At 39.0% G+C, this 12,293-nt stretch overlaps 1 protein-coding gene across 1 annotated transcript in view; it reads left to right on the top strand.

Annotated features, from left to right (window-relative positions):
• The window catches only part of LOC137632681 (methyltransferase-like protein 22), a 533,866-nt gene that overhangs the window by 484,490 nt on the left and 37,083 nt on the right, over positions 1-12,293 (top strand). Inside the window, exons 9-10 of the transcript XR_011042082.1 lie at positions 7,610-8,415; positions 8,865-9,072. The gene's annotated coding sequence lies outside the window, so the exon portion shown is untranslated. The remainder of the gene's footprint in view (positions 1-7,609; positions 8,416-8,864; positions 9,073-12,293) is intronic.

The following is a 12,293-nucleotide window of genomic DNA, read 5'->3' as shown; positions in this document are numbered from 1 at the left end:
TCAAGGTCGAGAAATAAGCTGCCGCGGCGGAGGTCTGCGCTCTACTGAGTGCCCCTTTACTTATTACAATTATTATTTTTATAATTAATAGTAGTAGTAGTATTTATTATTATTATTATTATTATTATTATTATTATTATTATTATTATTGTTATTATTATTATTATTAACCAACGTACAACCCTAGTTTGAAAAGCAGAATGTTACAAGCCCAAGGGCTCCAACAGTAGAAAATACCCCATTAGGGAAAAGAAAATAAGTGACAAGCAAATAAACTATAAGTAACACTCAATGGAACAATAATAGTACCAGCCTACGTAAAAATCAAGTCATACCTTTTTATGCAGCAATGTTTAAAAGTGGCGATTTAGGTCAACATTTGTCATTTCCATTCAAATTCAAAGCATCCTGTTTCAAGTGTTTGAATTGTTGCCCAAGTGAAGCCGATCGGCACCGCAAGACATCCGGATTAAACAGAGGTCTCATTAACCTTGAAGTGGCCTACATTGGTCCTTTCTTTCTTTTCGGCGTAATGAATGATTGTACTAAAGCGCTTGTTGGTCCATTTGTCATTCTTCGGAAGCGTTTTCGTCATGCTTAATATTGGTGCGATGAGTGACATGCACGCATCTCTCGCTTGAGGGTACACTCGGGCATACTATTCTGTCTTATTTCTCCTCCACTTTTAAAAAAGAAAAATTATACTTTATATATGAAGGTCTATTACGCATCTCTTGCTTAAGGGTACACTCGGGCATACCATTCTATCTTATTTCTCTTCCACTTTTCTAAAAAAAAAATTATACTTTATATATGAAGGTCTATTATGCATCTCTTGTTTGAGGGTACACTCGGGCATACTATTCTATCTTATTTCTCTTACACTTTTCTAAAAAAAAAAAAAATTATACTTTATTTATGAAGGTCTATTACGCATCTCTTGCTTGAGGGTACACTCGGGCATACTATTCTATCTTATTTCTCTTACACTTTTCTTAAAAGTTTTTTATACTTTATATATGAAGGTCTATTTTGATGTTACTGGTCTTGAAATATTCTATTTTAATTGTTCATTACTTTTCTTGAGGAAAGCAGATAAGGAAATATATAGAATAGTGTGCCTGAGTGTACCCTCAAGCAAGAGAACTCTAACCCTAGGCAGTGGAACTTATCTCAACAGTATTTAATTAGTAAAGAGAATTACGTTTAAGTAATAGCAAAACCTTTTTTATAAATTTACTTTTATCATTACCCATTAGGTTGCAGAATGCTATACTCCCAAGGACTCCAACAGATAAAAGAACTCAGTGAGGAAAGGAAATAGAGCTATAAATAGAATTGTGTGCCTGAGTGTATCCTCAAGCAAGAGAACTCTAACCCAAGACAGTTGAACTTGTCTCAACAGTATGTAGTAAGTAAATAGTTAAAGAGGATACCTTTCTAGTAAAAGGAATATTTTTTTTCTAAATTTACTGGTATCGTTATTCATAAGGCTGCAAATGTTTTACGGGCGTATAAGAAATAGTTATTTATTTTTTGTTTTTTATTTCTGGCACTGAAAAGTGAGAAATCGTTGCACGTAAAGACAAATACTTCTGATACTTCTGAATCTCTGGGAGATGAGGAACTGTAGAAGATGGTGGAAGTTTCCAATAAAAAGAAACTTAAAAGATATTTTTGAAATATACATGGAAGGACAAGAGATCTAGAAAGTAAGACTTGTGGAAGGATGCGTAGATAAAAAAACAAATGTTTGATAATCAATCATAAAAAAACATTAGAAAAAATAAGTCCTGCTTTACAAAGTGGATAAATATCGTAGCAGGCTGTATAGAGAAAAGGTAATTATATAAAATTTGGAAAAATAAGTCATGCTTTACGAAGTTTGTAAATATCGTAGTAAGCTGTTGGCGTACTGTAGACCTATACAGAAAAGAATTATATGATGACATTAATAGAATTGACAAATCTGAAGCTCCTGTCCTAAATTTCATTATTTCTGATGATATAGGATAGTTTCATTAGGAGACATTTTTGACCTCAGCCAACGAAATTGGAAGGAAGTTAAGTTTTCGCTTGTGTGTGTTTGCTTGTTTGTTTGCGAATGGCTTCCTGACCACAATTTAAATCGTAGAGTAATGGAACTTGCTGGGATTAATTGTTATGTAAAAAGCTGGAAATCATTCAATTTTGGAAGGTCTAGGTCAAAGGTCAAGCAAAATTTCCAATTCACGTTCAGCCATAAGTTTGAACATCGTTGTCACAGAGACTTCATACTTGGTTTAAATTTGAGTGTATGAAAATGTGAGCCAATTAATAAATGGTAAGGTCAAATGTCAAGGTCAATGTCGAACAAAAGGTCGAGAAATAAGCAGCAGAGGTGGAGGTCTGCGCTAACAACGTTAAAATTGATCTGTCACATACAATCTCTCTCTCTCTCTCTCTCTCTCTCTCTCTCTCTCTCTCTCTCTCTCTCTCTCTCTCTCTCTCTCTCTCTCTCTGTATCATTTATCGTAATATCGTAATATATTTCGAATTGAATTAGACGCAATTCCCAAACGATCCAATACAGAAGTTAACAATTACTTCATAACTGCAAGCAAGCGGTAGTTACTCTACTCTAGTCTTATCTGTGCCTCAGCCAATCAGGAAGCTTCATTCCGCGTCTGCTACTTGTGATTGGCTGAAAACCTGCGAGACGGGTGAGAAAGGAACTACAAAACTGTCTTTTGGAGTCCGAGGAAAATCTGTCAGTTTGGCCAGTGCTGTCGCCATTTTAGCATGTTAAAAGTGTAAGTGCTCTAATAATAAGGAAAGAATTTACTTTTATATATTGGTAATGTATTAATTTGCTAGTTTTAAAGCTGTCTTTTGGAGTCCGTGGAAAATCTGCCAGTTTGGCCAGTGCTGTCGCCATCTTAGCATATTATAAGTGTAGGTGTTCTGATGATAGGGAAAGAATTTACTTTTATATATTGGTAATGTATTAATCTGCTAGTTTTGTATAGTGACCGAATTATAACTTTCCTTTTGGTGGTAATTAAGTGATAGGATGTGGTGTTGGATAGTTTATTTTACAATTTAAAGCAGATTAACACTTATTTCGGAAGGTAAAACTTTTCTTTCAAGGTATATTTGGTAAAGTTTTACTAGTGTACAGGGTATCATTTCGAACAGAAAATATAGCTTTTCCTGCAGAAAATAACGTGATTTAACCGAATTTGACCTTCATTACAACCGCAAACAATCATTAATCATTAATCCTTTGGATTTCTATTGATTTAATTCAGGTTGGCAGATTTCCCACAAGTGAATCTGGGGAACTGCAAGGTACAATCCTATTAACTAGGTATTTAAATAGTACCCTTTGGGTGATATCCGTGTTTCCTCTCGCATGGTAAATTCCTGGTTTTATTATATTTCTGGGCAGAACATTTTCTAATGAAAAATAATCCCTGTAGGAAAACTGCGTTTTTTTCGAAAACGACATTTATTTTTGGGGTTAATAAATAGTTGGTGAGATATACCCTAATATATTCGCCAATAGCAAGAGTTGTAAATTTATAGAAAAAATAACTTTTTCTGCAGTAAATAACTCCCGTTACCCTCCCCCGATTCCCTACCAACACAGATGGGAACCTGCAACCTTGGGTGGGCAAAACCAGGTAAGACATGATTATTGAACACTTTCGATATTCCAGTAAGGGTACAGAACCTAATACACCCACCTAACCTAACCTAGTAGTTCCCAGGTCACAGACCTAGATGGGAGCCAAGCCCCCGCAGAGCCTCCTTCCCAAGTCACAGACCTAGCTGGGGGCCAAGCCCCCCCCCCCCCCCCAAAGCCTTTCCAGGTCACAGATCTTGCTGCCCCCAGACCCCCCCACCCAGGTCACAAACTCAAAAAGTAGATAGAAAAAAAATTCTTGCCGTGTGGTTGATACCTATGTCTTTTTTGTTTTGGCAATCTTCTCAGTGGAGTTACAATGTGTTTATCTTCTCTAAGAGATAATCAGAATCGTACTTAGGACAATTTATGAACAGGAGCGGATACGTGTGGTGTGTAAAATGTAAACAATAGAATGAAATGAATATTTCATGGGAATAGGATGCTAATATTTTTTGTAATTTTTCATGGATTTATTATGCATTCCAGAGAATAATGCGAGTGGAAGATAAGCTTAGTTTTGCCGTTATCAATTCGGCAGTAAATTTTCTTCACCCAGTGAGTGGGTCCCATTACTATAGGGTATTTCTTAACTTTTTATTTGCGATGGAAATAAAGGTCATTTTCAAAGAAAACAGGAGTCTTTCTATATGAAACAACGTTCCTTTATTATTCCGGGTGCAGATACCTATGGTTATCTTAGGATACGTCCCTGATTATACAGGATATCTTCGGATAGTCATTCCTTGGGGTTAGAACCCCATGATACCTGACGGTAATTTTCTTATAATATCAATCTCAGAAATATTATACGGTAGAAAGTTGCTGAAGGGAACTTCCATCAGTACGACATGGCTATCTCGCCCCAAAATGCAGTACATTTTTTCTACGTCAAAATCCCTTTTTTTGTTTTTCTATAATACCATGGGGCCTCCCCAGTTGGGAACCAGGGGTTTAGGGTGGAGAAAATATGCAGTGGTACCTCTACATACGAATTTAATCCATTCCACAACTGACTTCGGATGTAGAAAATGTTCGGATTTAGAAACTAATTTTCCCATAAGAATACAGTACATTGAAATAGGATTAATCCGTGGTTGAGCCCAAAAACCTATGATAACTCCTTAATAAATTACTACACATAATTACACATGACAATATGCACTCTAATTTAGATAATAGACATGTAAAAAAGAATTATCAAGAAATGATAAATAAGAAACGGGTTTTTAGCTTCACTTTACCTTGGAAAGTACTGCACAGGTGTCGGTCTTGCTACGCAGAGAGGAGACGGACAGGCGGCGAGGAGGTAGAGAGGGTGACTACGATTAACGTACACTACCGTAACTTATTCTAACTTACACCAAGTGAACTTTAACCTAACTTAGCTTATTTACCTTTTTTTATTTTTAGATTTTATATTTTTTTTACATTTTCTTATTTTCTTTTTGATGATTAATTTTAATCACTTTCACTCTCTCCACCTAAAATTGATTAATTTTTTTTCTCTTCACTCCTTGCCGTTTTCTTTGAACCACTTCCTTCCTCTTCATCACGAGTTTGCTTCGTAGTTTTTTTCAAGAAGCTATCGATAGAAAGTTGCTTGGTACGGCTTTTCAGAATGTTTCGAAAATTAGTTAGGCAAACATCATCGAACTGCGCAACTACACGACAAACCTGCAATTTTTTTGTATGGTATTTGTCGATGAAGTCGACCACGTCTTGATATTTTCCTAATATCTCTTTTATTTGCGCCGAACCTAACACATGTTCTACCTCCTCGATCACTTCCTCGTCATCACTCATGTGCTCAGACATAGCATGGAGTTCCTTGAGCTCCTCTGTAGTAAGTTCGTCGTGATGTTCGGCGACGAGTTCCGTGATGTCATCTGCGTTGACCTCCAGACCCATGGACTTGCCAAGGGAGAGAGACGATTTCCTCTACGTCTTCCACTGCACCCACCATGGGATCAGGTTCGGGGTCAAAACCCTCGAAATCTCTGGGAGAAACTGCATCAGGCCACAGCTGCTTCCAGGCAGAATTCAGTGTCCGTCGAGTTACTCCCACCCCAGCCTGATCTATGATCTTCAAGCAGTGCACGTTGCTAAAGTGGCTTTTCCAAAATTCACGCAAAGTTAAGTTTGTGCTTTGCGTGACATTAAAGCACTGCTTGAATAAGTGCTTGGTGTAGAGCTTCTTGAAGTTTGAGATGACTTGCTGGTCCATGGGCTGGAGGATAGTGGTGGTATTTGGTGGAAGATACAGCACCTTTATGATCTTTAATTCTTTGAAGATATCATCTTCAAGTACCGGGGGGTGAGCGGGTGCATTGTCTAGGCATAGCAGGCACTTTAAAGGCAATTTCTGCTCATGATACTTCTTCACAGAAGGACCGAAAACTTGGTTAACCCATTGGACAAAGAACTGCCTAGTGACCCAGGCCTTCAAGTTGGATCGCCAGAAAACATGAAGCTGGTCCTTATCCACATTCTCTGTGCCTTAAAGGCCCTAGGGTTCTCAGAATGGTAAACCAGTAAGGGCTTGACTTTAAAGTCCCCGCTAGCATTGGCACATAGGGCAAGAGTCAACCGATCCGTCATTGGCTTATGCCCAGGCAATTTCTTTTCTTTGGCGGTGATGTAGGTTCGACTGGGCATCTTCCAAAACAGCCCGGTTTCATCACAATTAAACACCTGCTGCTCTATGTAGCCTTCTTCCTGCACGGTCCTTTCAAAGCTCTTCACAAAGTCAGCTGCAGCCTTTGTGTCCGCAATAGCAGCCTCTCCGTGGCGAACAACTGAATGAATCCCGGACCGTTTCTTAAATTTCTCAGACCAACCACGAGATGCCTTGAAATCGTCCGTGAAGATGGCGTGCGCCTTCTCGCAGATGATAGTTTCGGTGATGGTGTTGCCAACAATCTCTCCGTCCTTGATCCAGATTAGCAGAAGTCGTTCCGTCTCTTCTATGACAGGGCTACGACGTTTTGAAATGGTGATCCCCTTAGAAAGTTTCACTGCTCTAATGGCTACTATCAGTTTCAAGATTGTCGAGATCGTCGACATATTTCGGCCATACAGTATTCTTTTGCGAGTTTACTCACGCGGACGCCACGCTCATGCTTTTCAATAATTTTTTGCTTTACTTCTAAAGAAAGCATTTCCTTCTTCCCTTTCTCACCACTACCACTACCACTTGCGAAACTAAGCCTTTTAGGACCCATGCTTTACGGAAAAAACCATGAAAGGATGTACTGTACGTAAAAACCACGATTGAAATACAGTTAAAAGCAGAACGCACAACCACACGAAGCCGACAAGAACAGAGGAATGACCCAAGCCACGCTAATTGAGGGTCCCTCCGAGGTCGAAGTGCTGCCTTCTATCGGCGGAAATAAAAAATACACCCGGCGCTATGTGTACCGTCTACGAGTACGGGTATTGCTTACTTCGGGTGTAGAGTAGGAACGTGTTCGAATTGTACTTCGCGTGTCGAAAAATTCAGATGCAACCGGTACGACGAAAATTGCTTACTTCGTGTGTCGAAATAAAATTCGGGTGTAGTGTCGAAAAATTGCTTGAATTTTATTTCGGATGTTGGAAAATTCGGATGTAGTTACGTTTGTATGTATAGGTTCCACTGTACAGTACTTGGGAAGACATAATGGTAAAACAAACCCTTTCATCTATATATTATTTATTGTACCACAAGGAAATTATAGTTCAGTGCACACCGATGTCACGTGTACTACTAGATATTGAGACCTAATGGCGGTTCATATTTATTTAGAATTTTACTCCATTATTGACTAATCAGGTTTTTTCATTACTGCATAGCTATGTTAAAATAGGAATTATATACTGTAATGGAATTTTTTCCATAACTGAAAACTTTTGGATATTTTTTTTCTAACAAGTAATATTGTAATTTCTTTATTTCAGGCAAGAAATCGGTTAGATTGTCGTTACAATTTATAATTCATTTCAATACATCTATTAAGTTGATTTGATACAATTCAAATAAACTCGAAGAATCGGTCAAATATAAAGTAACTTCGATATAGATAGCTTCAACAAATAACTGCCCCATGTGTAAAAAAGTTATTTCCTCTTTCAGAAAGCTATATTAGTGCATTTAAACCAATAGCTTGTATATTAATAGAGAACTTGAAAAATATTATTACGAAGTCCTAACTCCAACCGATTGATTTGAACCGGTGGTAAAGTGTGTAAATTTGTGTATTTTATTTTTGAAAAATAATAGTTTCGTTCTTTCAATGTAGCAAATTAATATCGCGAAACAATTGCTGTACATTAGATTTGAATTTCCAAAATAGTCCTAAGGATAAAAAATTGTTAGCAGATATTAAAAAGTTAAATGACTAACTTGGACCATTTGAGAAGTGATATCTGAAATATTTAAATTTCATAAGAGTTGTAAAATTTGTTGCATGTAACTGCGGTAAGTGCCTGTCGAGATGACAAAAACAATTGATAAAGAGGTAGATATTTGAAGAAATCAATGTGCGGTCTTTTTACAATTTTTTAACTTTTTTTTTTTTTTTTTTTCCTAAAATAGCAGTAGCATGAATAATAATAATGATAATGAAAAACTTGGGTTGTATCAAATCAACGTTACTGATAGTGTACTGTACAGATGTATTGAAATGACTTTAAATCGTATACGACAACGACTTGTCAATCTGACCCGATTCCTACTTCATCAAGCTAGAAAAATTGACTTGGAGGTAAGTTTATAAAATATTTCCCTCCCTTTGTATTCATCATGAAGTATAGGTCAAAACTTATCTGATTCGTCCAGTTTTGGACAATGATGCTTTTATAAAAAGGGTTATTGATATCCATCTACCAGAAAGACAAGATGAGATTGTTATAGCAAATTTTATATTGTAATAAAGTTTCAAGTTATGTAAACACACCCTTTGTGCATTCTAATCAACAAAATTATTTTAGAAAATTTGGCCACAAGATTTTTAACAGGACATCAGTCTAATGTTAATTTTCGATTTATGGGGTTAATGTGTCCATAAAGGTAATTTATCGCAAGTGTTTGTCCTGAGCTGATTAGTCAAGTAAAAAAAAATAACCCTAGAAAATTATAAAGACACGCTTAGTGAGCGCACACAAGTTACCTAGTTTCATGAAAATGAACTGATTGATTATTCAACTTTTACAGGTATCTTGATGATAACCTCCACAAATATGCTGTCGACGGTATTGGATCCCCACAAGAGGATTCCCCACAAGAGGATCCCCCACAAAAGGATCCCCCACAAAAGGATCCCCCACAAAAGGATCCCCACAAGAGGACCCCAAGAGGATTCCCCCAAGAGGAACCCCCCTAAGAGGAACCCCCACTACTGGAACTCCTCACAAGCAATATGGTTAGTTAAAACATCTATGAAGTGCATCATCTTGTTGCTAGATTTTTCAGTAACCAATTATAGGAAAAAAATTTCAATGGGTACAGTTTGCCGGGAAATAATTTTTAAACTTAATTTATAGGGAGGTATTCTAATCAATCTGCATGCCTTGTCCTCAACGTGGATTGTCAACTGTCTCCAATTGGTAATCTCTTTAGCTCTGTATTAATTGACCAGCTGTTACATTTTCATTTACATCCTCCTGTAATCTCTCCAGAAACTTTTTCCTTTTCTGGCCTCTTGCTCTTCTTCCCTCTCTCTCTCCCATAAGAACCAAAGGTACAATCTTTCCATCTGCCCCTTCCTTATCCCCTTTAGAACTGATCTCCTGATTCTAATATGGGATGGTAATCAGATAATTTGGTGTTTTTGTAACACAAAACACCAAAATCAGTAAGCCTATGAAAACTGCTGAATTACCCTAAAGTTTACTAAACTTGTATTGGTTCCTACACTAATGAAAACTATTGCCATTTATTGGGAGGAGTATGACCAGCAATGCTGGAACAACTATTGAAACTTTCAACAAGGTGATTATAGTCTCTTGCCCTTGACAGTTGGCAAATCTCTCGCTTTGATTTCGGCTGTAACCAAGCACAAACTTCTTACTGCCTCATCAGGCTGTTTTAATCATTTACTTTTTCTTCATTTCGTGAGTAGACATATGAAGACTCTGCACAGGTGTGTGGGTATGCCCCACTAAACTGGGCATAAATGTGGTAGGTTTGTCTAAGCTAAGTGTGGCTCATATTCATCTCGGTGTATTTGTAAGGGACATGATTATTGGCAGTCCTCACCCTGTGACGAATGTAAGTCGTGGCTACCTCTGCAGTGGATATAGTTCCACCAGAAGTGGAAGAATGCTGAGAGGGACATTTTGCAAAGATGATGCCAAAGAAACAATTTTTATCACCTTCTCTCTGTCCATACCTCTGGAGTATTTCTGGACAACAGAGAAGATAGTTGAGTGCACAGAGCCTCTTTAGGGAAATGCAGAACTATCTGCCTTACCCTCTAGGGCTTAGATCTGCAGAAGTGGTAGCCTTCCTCAGGCATTGACAGCATGGTGTCTGTGGAGAATATTCTAAAGGTGTTGGCCGATGCCAGGACCTAGAAAACTTCTTGCTGTCTACTCCTCTTCTGCTGATGAGCTGCTAGGCGTTTTGGTGGAACCTTTGTCCTTCGCTGCACTACCTTTGTTACTGGTGGCAAAAGAAACATATGTGCTCTTCCTCTCCCTGCGGCTGCTGAACATATGAATGTGACCCTTGCTGCACTGAAGCTCGGTCCTTAGCAGCAGCAGAGGTGAAAGCGATGGAAGAAAAGAATGCTTCTACAGACTACTCTTCATGGTGAAGTCTAAAGGAGCTGGAGACCAGTCATTGACACCTCTCCACTGAACAAGTTTGATCATCAGACTTTGCTCATCATGGAAATGGCAAGCCCCATGTAATCTGCCAACAGAGAGGAAGTCTTAATGCCTTCGATGGACCTGAAGAATGCATATTTCCAGATACCCATTCATCAGTCATGCAGAAAATACCTCCTTTTCATCTTCTGGGTAGTAGTGCAACAGTTCAAAACCCTGTACTTTGGACTGTCCACTGCTCCCCAAGTGTTCACATGAGTGACCATACTGATCTCAGCTTGGTCCCACTGGAACATGAGTTGCTTCTTTAGGTATCCCAACAACTGGCTGATTCTAGTCTCTATGCTGATAGGCACAGTAGCAGCAATAGCTTTCCCATCAAAAGATCGCATCAACACGCTCAGATGTGGTCCACCCTTTTTGGTGCACACAGGAACAACTGGCTTCACGGTGCCAACGTCTTCTGGTCAGCAATCGGTGATCTCCCTTTCCATCTTGTTCCTGTGGAATAGGAGATGCAAGATGACCTCTCCTGGTGGCTGAATAATAAAAACTCATCAGGAGTTCTACTCTTCTCTCCACCTCCAGAGAAGCTGCTGCTGTTCTCGAATGCATCCATGAAGTAGTTGGGCACTCATATGAGGAATTAAGTCTCTTCATGTATATGGTCACCAGAAGAGAACCACCGGTTTTTCAACCAGTTGGAAATGTGAGCAGTGTTCCTAACGCAGGAAATTTTACACCAAAATTTGATAAGGCACTCAGTAGTGTTGATGACTGACAATACTATGTTTGTGGCTTACATCAACAAGTAAGGAGGCACACTCACAGCCTTCGCAAGTTGGCAAAGCAGGAGCACATATATGCAGCAGACAACATTGTAGAGCAGTCTGAGGGGTTCATTCCAGGTAAGAGCAATGTTCTAAAACACACTGACGCCATGAGAAGGTTGTAGTCTCAGTGATCCCTGCATCCCTGCATAGTGGAAAGGTTTCCTGCCCTCTGAGGATCACTGGTTATCATCAATATATCCACATGGCTGAACAGGAAAATCCTTTTGTTCTGCTCCCCTTCCAGACCATTGAACATTGTTCAAGAACTCTTTTCAACACGCTTGAACAACCTGGACTTAGTGCTTAGTGTCTTTCCTCCCTTTTGCCAAAGTTCCCAATTATTCAACGGTTTGTTGATATCAGGTCTCAGGATGACCCTTGTTACTCCTAGGTGGCTGCATTCCAAAGTGTGTCTTTATCTGCTGGTACTATGTTGAGGTACTATGTTTAGCCCCACCTTCATAGGTACCATCACTCATTGGTGTCCCTTGCACTTCACTGGTGGAGACCATCCAGTAGCTTCTCCAAGCGTAAGGCTTTTCATGGGTCACTGCACATGTCTAGATTGAAGTGAAGGTCCTCTGCAGATGTTTACCTGGTGAAGTGGGCCGCCACCTGTGATTGGCGAAGCTAGAAGGGATATTTCTCCAGTCAGAGAGACTGCAATTGATTGCAGATTTTCTAATCTTCCTTTGCCGAGGGAAGTTCCTTTGTCCCATCAGTGAAAGACTATCTCTCAACCTTGAGCCAGGTCTTCAGGCTAAAGAGCCTAGACTTTTCCAACTCATGGGAATTGTCTATGCTTGTGAGGATCTTCGAGCAGCCTTGCTATTCCCAGGATTTCAGGCCTTCAGGAAGCAGGATGTTACCCAAGTTCTCAAGTCTCGTATGCATGCCAGTAATTGGTCAATTTACTGAATATTCAATGTTGAATAACTCTCAAGACTGAGAGAGCTTCATTTACTCGGTATCGGTGTCAT

The sequence above is a fragment of the Palaemon carinicauda genome, chromosome 41, assembly GCF_036898095.1.
Source record: "Palaemon carinicauda isolate YSFRI2023 chromosome 41, ASM3689809v2, whole genome shotgun sequence".
NCBI lineage: Eukaryota > Metazoa > Arthropoda > Malacostraca > Decapoda > Palaemonidae > Palaemon > Palaemon carinicauda.
Note: the sequence above shows the minus strand (reverse complement) of the source record. Positions and strands in the feature narration are given on the sequence as shown.